A 7,520-nucleotide genomic window follows, 5' to 3' on the forward strand; every position below is an offset into this window, starting at 1 on the left:
CCTGCGGTTGGCAGGCCAAGGCTCTATCCACTGAGCCAAACCGGCTAGGGCAGGATATGACATTTCTTAGCCCTCCAGCAGTGGACCTTCGTTTTTTTCACCAGGAGTGTCGTGAAAAACCCTAGATCACTTTTTTGGATTCTTATTACCCAAGTTACTAAGAATATTACCAGTGGCATACAGGGAGCTTAGCCAATGAGTGGCCAGAAAGGGTGTTTCCTCTGTAGTTCACACCAATCGCAGGCTCAGCCCCCCACCCAGGCCTGATGCCTCAGCCAGAGGCATTTACCCATATCACCCTCTGATTGCCAGATCGGTCCCTCGCCCAGGCCTGACACCTGGGCCAGAGGTGTCAGGCCAGGGCAGGGGACCCCCAGACCTCTCCAATTGCCGACTCCACCCCTCACTCAGGCCTCACACCTCAGCCAGAGGCGTTGACCCCCATCACCCTCTGATCACCGGATCAGCCCCCTGCCCAGGCCTGATGCCTCTGGCCAAGGAGTCAGGCCTGGGCAGGGGACCCCCAGACTCCTCCGATAGCCAGCTCGGCACCCCGCCCAGGCCTCATGCCTCTGGCCAAGGAGTCAGGCCTGGGCAGGGGACCCCCAGACCCCTCCGATCACCAGCTCGGCCCCCCACCCAGACCTGACGTCTCTGGCTGAGGCTTTAGGCTTGGGCAGGGGCCCCCCGCAGCTCTGATGGCCAGCTCCGCCCCTGACCAGGAGCCCCCGGCTCAGGCCCTTCCTACGCTGCTCAGGGCCCACACAGGGCCTACCTCAGAGTGACCTGGGTGCCGATGATGTTCCCGGGACCCAGGCCACTGGGCGCCTATGAATGCAAATTAACTGCCATCTTTGTTGGGTTAAATTGCATGCTCTCCTGATTGGCTGGTGAGCATTTCGGAGGGACAGTCAATTTACATGTTTGTCTATTATTAGGTAAGATTCTTGGTGGAGTGTTGAATAATTTTCATATTAATATAATTTATTTATAAATTAAAAAACTGTATACATATAAATTATTTGTTTAAATTAGTTATATTAATATAAATTAATAGTACATATTATAATGTATAAGTATATACATTATACATTAACATAATACCTCTCAGTCTACCTATAATCCCATGAAATTTGCACTTGTGTACCATTCTCAACATCAGAGTTCATGGCAATAACTAACATGAATTAATCCCTTACTATGGGCTTGGCTATTTCAAGTGCATTATATGTAAGGATCTGTTTAATCATCATAAGAACTTCTATTTATGTCCACTTTAGAGATAAGGAAACCAAGACATATAAAGGTTAAATAACTTTACCAAAGCCACACAGATAGTAAGTGATATATATGTAAGATTAAAAACCCAGTTGTCTGGCTTGAGTCTGGCCCTTTCCCATCTAGCATGGCGATATAGTAATACCACCTGTCTACATGCTTGTTAGGGTCATCGAAGGAGGAATGCATGAGGCCAAAAGTGGTAAGGACTTATAAATTTACTAGAGGCCCAGTGGACGAATTTGTGCACAACTGGGGATCGGGCCTAAGCTAGTAGTCAGACATTCCTCTCGCAGTCCAGTGCTCTCACAGTCCAGGACCCCTTGCTCCTTACTGCCCGCCTGCGGCAAAGGCAGCAGTAGAGGCTCCTGCCACCATCAATGCACTTGCCAGCCGTGAGCCCAGCTTCTGGCTGAGTGGTGCTCCCCCTTTGGGAGTGCACTGACCACCAGGGGGTAGATCCTGCATCTGTCCCCTGGTGGTCAGTGTGCGTAATAGTGACCAGTCATTCTGCTGTTCAGTCAATTTGCATATTAGGGTTTTATTATATAGGATTAGGTCATCTGGAAACCAGATGGTCTTAGCAAATGGAATGTGGCCTAAGTGGAAGGGAATGTCAGTTGAGAAATGATCAAAAGGTTAGTATCTCAGGAGAGGGGGTATCAATTCAATGATTTAATCAGACCTAGCAATGCTCAGAGAAAACTCAGACAAAATTGTTTAGATACTTTGTTTTTGATGCTTTGTAGGATGTTAGCAAGAAGAGCTAGAGACAGAGAACAAGATAGCTAGATTAAATTTCTTTCATGTAATGAGATAGACAAATATAGCATAAATTTAAGGAATACAGATCTCTTTGTTAAATAAAAATTGATTTTTAATTAGACTAATCTTTCTCCCTCGGTCTCAAACAGTCCTAAGGTGCAAATTGTCTATACACTTCATGTGTCTTATAATCATAGTTTTAACTTTTGAAAGCAGATGAATGAAATAGATATGAATCTATGAGAAAAACAGAAATATATCTATACTAGAGACCCAGTGCACCAATTCATGCATGGGTGGGGTTCAGCTGTCCCACACCAATGGGGGCTCATCAGGCCGGGCCGGCGGGGGGAAGGGGCTGCAGGCAGTTGGCTGGCTGGCCCCGCTCCTGATCGGGATGTTGAGGGCCCATCTGGGACCAGGCTGGCTGTGAGGTGGGAGGCAATGGGGGCCTGGATCAAGCTGGTTGGCTGCCGCAGTGCACATCATAGCCACCAGTCATTCTGGTCATTGCGCCATACCTGTCGCTGGGCTTTTATATATATATCCTATATATATAAAAGGTTAATATGCTAAGTGTTCAACCATCCAACGGGTCGCTATGATGTGCACTGACCACCATGGGGCAGACGCTCAATGCAGGAGCTGCCAAACTGCAGTGACTTGGAAGTGGCAGTTCTCAAGTGATGCACCCTGAAACTAGAGAGGAGAGAGCCTGATTCCTCACGGGGCTGTGGGTTATGTTGTATCTTGGGCACTATTGGCCTTGAATCTGGTTTACTGCACACTTAAATTTGTGTTCTACACCCTGTATGACAACAACTTTGCAGAGTGCCCTCTCGCACTCCGGGACCCCTCAGGGCAGAGGTCCTCAAACTACAGCCCGTGGGCCACATGTAAATACAAATATTGTATTTGTTCCCATTTTGTTTTTTTACTTCAAAATAAGATATGTGCAGTGTGCATAGGAATTTGTTCATAGTTTTTTTTTTAAACTATAGTCCGGCCCTCCAACGGTCTGAGGGACAGTGAACTGACCCCCTGTTTAAAAAGTTTGAGGACCCCTGCCTCAGGGGATGTTGGAGAGATGGTTTTGGCCCTATCCCCACAGGCCAGGTGAGGGACCCCACCTGCAAGAGGGACCCCACTCACTCTGCAGATGCCGGGAAGGAACCATAGGAGGTTGGCTCCGTCTTGCCCAGTCCCACCCTGCTGGCCAACTTCTAATTAATTTCCTTTCAATGTGCACAAATCTGTGCAGTGGGTCACTAGTAGATATATAAAAGCCTAATATGCAAAGTGTCCCCTCAGGAGTTCGACCTACTGGGAGTTTGATTGCTAGCTATGATGTGTGCTGACCACCAGGCAGTGGCATGGAGCAAAGGAAGGCCCCAGCTGGCAGCCGGCAGCCAGGAAAGGGAGGCTCCAGCCGGCAGCCACTAGGGACCCTACCCATGCACAAATTTCATGCACTGAGCCTCTAGTATAATATAAACATGTTATGTCAAGCATTCCTATCATCTATCAATTTATTAAAGTAAAAAATGGCCCAGTTGGCATCAGGGTATTGAAGATGATGTTGCTAATTCAAGAACTTCTGGCTTCTCTTATCCTTTATTTCTCCTTTGAGTGTAGTTAACAAGATGATAGCTTCAATCCTTGGTCATGCTTTGCCACCCTGCTATCTTTAATATAGGCTTAGAGATGTTAATAACATTCTTGCTTAATAAGTATAATAGAAAGCTAATACTTTCCCTTCCTCTCAAATATCCCGCTCGCTTCTCATCATTCAGGGCCTGGGCAGTGTCCCTGCTCCTCTACAGGGGCAGCTCCTCCTTTCCCATAACACTATCTCACACTGACATGTCTTCCTTCTAAATCCCTGCAACACTCTCTTCATCCCTTCTACAAATTCAGAACTTACCACCTGAAATTGCCATTCACATATAAACATCAGCATTAGACGTACAGGGTGTCCCAAACATAGACACACACTTTGACAGCTGGCAGCTCAGTTTTGAAAATGAAATGTATTTTAATAATCACTGCCTTTATAATTATTCAAAGTGTGTGTATATATTTTTGGAGGACATACTATATTAGATTAATGCCCGATCCATATGGGCATGTATTTCTAATACCAATAAACATATACATATATTATCTATCTAATTCCTTATAGATATATATTAAATAAATCTGATATATATATATATATATATATAAATCTAATGCCTGAGATAGATGTCTAAGTTCCCTTCAGGCAGGAACTGAATCTCTTTATATTTACTATGTCCCACATCACCAAGTACAATGCTAAGGCCTTAGAAATGTTTGTTGAATTGATGTCTTTAGGAGAGTGAAAATGAATGAATAAAAGAATAAATGAATGCATGGAGACATGAGTTTGAATGCCTTTCTTTTTTTAAAAGTATATTTTTATTTATTTCAGAGAGGAAGGGAAAGGGAGAGAGAGAGAAAAACATCAATAGTGAGAATAATTGATGGGCCGCCTCCTGCACAACACCTACTGGGGATCAAGCCCACAACCCGGGCACGTGCCCTGACCAGGAATCGAACTGTTACCTCTTGGTTTGTAGGTTGATGCTCAACCATTGAGCCACACTGACCAGGTTGAAGGCCTTTCTGATTAACCAATCCTGCCTTTGCTTAGGGCAATGTTTCTCTAAGAGATCTCTCTTAATCTTCTGCATCAGAATCATCTGAAATGACTATTTAAAAGGATATCTAATACACAAACCCACTCTACCAATTCCAGGAGAGATAACACATCTACCTAATACATAGAAATAAATGCAGGGAAGCAGCCAAACTGCAGAGACAAAGAAAGATGTCACAAATGAAAGAAATGGAAGCAAGCAAACTACTGGATACAGAGTTCAAAACTATGGTTATAAGGTTACTCAAGGATCTTAATGAGAGCTTCAAGGGACTTAGTGAGACTTTCAAGAATTGTAGTGAGAATGTCAAAGATATGAAAAAGGATCAGTCAGAAATTAAGCATACACTAACTGAAATAAAGAATAATTTACAGGAATTCAACAGTAGAGTAGAGGACTTTGAGAATTTGGAATACGAGGAAGCAAAACACACCCAATCAGAAGGACAAAAAGAAAAAATATTTTAAAAATATGAAGATAGTGTAAGGCGCCTCTGGAACAACTTCAAGCATACCAACATTCACATTATGGGGGTGCTAGAAGGAGAAGAGAGAGAGCAAGATATTGAAAACCTATTTGAAGAAATGACAGAAAACTCCCTTACCTGGTGAAAGAAATAGACTTACAAGTCCAAGAATTGTACAGAGTCCCAAATAAGAGGAACCCAAAGAGGCCCACACCAATACACATCATAATTAGATGCCAAGGGTTGAACACAAAGAGAGAATCTTAAAAGCATCAAGAGAAAAGCAGTTAGTTACCTACAAGGAAGTGCCCATACAACTGTCAGCTTCCCCAGCAGGTACTGAATACTCTTTGTGAACAATAATTTACATGCCCCTGAAATGAAGAAATTCCATTAAATTGGTTCTAGATGATTTGGTGTCTTTTTCCCTAAGCTTCCACTTACATAAAATTCATTAAAACTCAAATAACCTTTCTTCTGGAATTACCATATTAATACTTTTAAATCAAGTTCCTATTCTTCTGCTCAGTTGAGGTCTCTCTCTCTCTCTCTCTCTCTCTCTCTCTCTCTCTCTCTCTCTCCCTCTCCCTCTCTCTCTCTCTCATATTCTCCAACTTTTTATTTTCTTTATAGGTTTTTCTACAATACTTTCTCTTTACCTTTTTTTAGAAGTATTTTTTATCACTTCCATTCTTGACTGTTTCATCTCAGAAGCATGAGTACACCACACACACACATACACACACACACACACACACACACACACACACACTCACACGGAGAGTTTCCCTTATCAACTCTGTGTCTGAGTATCTTTTTACTGGGCTGTCTCTGTGTTTGACCTACATTTCCATTATTCCACAATACTAGTATGCCACATTTCATGAGAGAAAACCATTCCCTTGTCCACTTATTTTGATCCACATGTCACACTTACATGGAGAAAAACGAGGATTTCAGACAAGATGCTTTGATTAAGATGCTGGCCTTACATAAATACATTTTATGTTTTCTGAATAGAAGCCAGTGCATTCTAGCTGCAGAGCGTACTTTGGCGCCATCTAGTGGACACAGTCACAGGCTGGGAAAATCAGATTTGACAATGAGCATCACTACATACCTGGAACTGTTCTGAACTAATTGTTTCCTGCTGGAACAATGCTATAGTATATATCATTTTATAACAGATCTATCCAACTTCTAGTAAATATATCAGAAGCTAAAGTGTCTTTTTAAAAATCTTTATTGTTTATAGTATTACAGATGTCTTCCTTTTTCCCCACCATTGCCCCCTTCCACCCAGTTACCATCGGGCCCCAGACCTTCAACACCCTATTGTCTGTGTCTATAGGTAATGCATATCCTATCTAATAAAAGAGAAACATGGTAATTAGCGTACGACCGCTACCCTTCCCATTGGCTAATCAGGGAGACATGCAAATTAACTGCCAGCCAAGATGGCAGCTGGCAGCCAGGCAGCTTAAAGCGAACATGAGGCTTGCTTGCTTCAGTGACGGAGGACTCCAACGTTCCCCGCCTGCCGCTGCCGGCCTCTGAGCTGCAACTCTAAGCAACTATGTTACAAATATAGAAGCTAAACAAAACCCCAGACCCTGCTTTAGTACCGGGCTTCAGCCAGCAGGATCGCAACATTGTTTCAAATATAGAAGGTAAACAAAGGCCAGAAACCTGCTTTAAGCAGCGGAGGCCTAAGAGCTGAAGCCAAGCCTCAGAGATAAAGCTTGCCCAGAATAAAAAAAAAAAAAAAGAAAAAAAGGAGCGGCTGGCCAGGCACCCCAGTGGGGACCCCCACCCTGATCCAGGACACCCTTCAGGGCAAACCAGCTGCCCCCCACCCGTGCACCAGGCCTCTATCCTATATAGTAAAAGGGTAATATGCCTCCCAGCACCGGGATCAGCAGAGCCGTGAGGCCTCCAGGCACCGGGATCAACGTGACAAGGGGCAGTGCCCAAACCCCTTGATCACCTTGTGGCTCTGTGTGTGACAGGGTGTGGCGCCCCAACCCCCTGATCGGCCCTGCTCTGTGTGTGACAGGGTGTGGCACCCCAACCCCCCCACACACACACACGGGCCCTGCTTTGTGTGTGACGGGGTAGAGCCATAACCTCCCCATCAGCCCTGCCCTGAGTGTGACAGTGGCGGCGCCCCAACCCCCTGATCGGCCCTGCTCTGTGTATGACAGGGGGTGGTGCCCCAACTCCCCTATCGGCCTTACACTGTGAGTGACAGGAAGGAGCTCCCCAACCCCCTGATGGTCCCTGCTCTGTGCGTGACAGGGTACGGAGCCCCAACCCCCCTGATCGGCCCT

Source organism: Myotis myotis, unplaced genomic scaffold (assembly GCF_014108235.1).
Source record: "Myotis myotis isolate mMyoMyo1 unplaced genomic scaffold, mMyoMyo1.p scaffold_m19_p_1, whole genome shotgun sequence".
NCBI classification, from domain to species: domain Eukaryota; kingdom Metazoa; phylum Chordata; class Mammalia; order Chiroptera; family Vespertilionidae; genus Myotis; species Myotis myotis.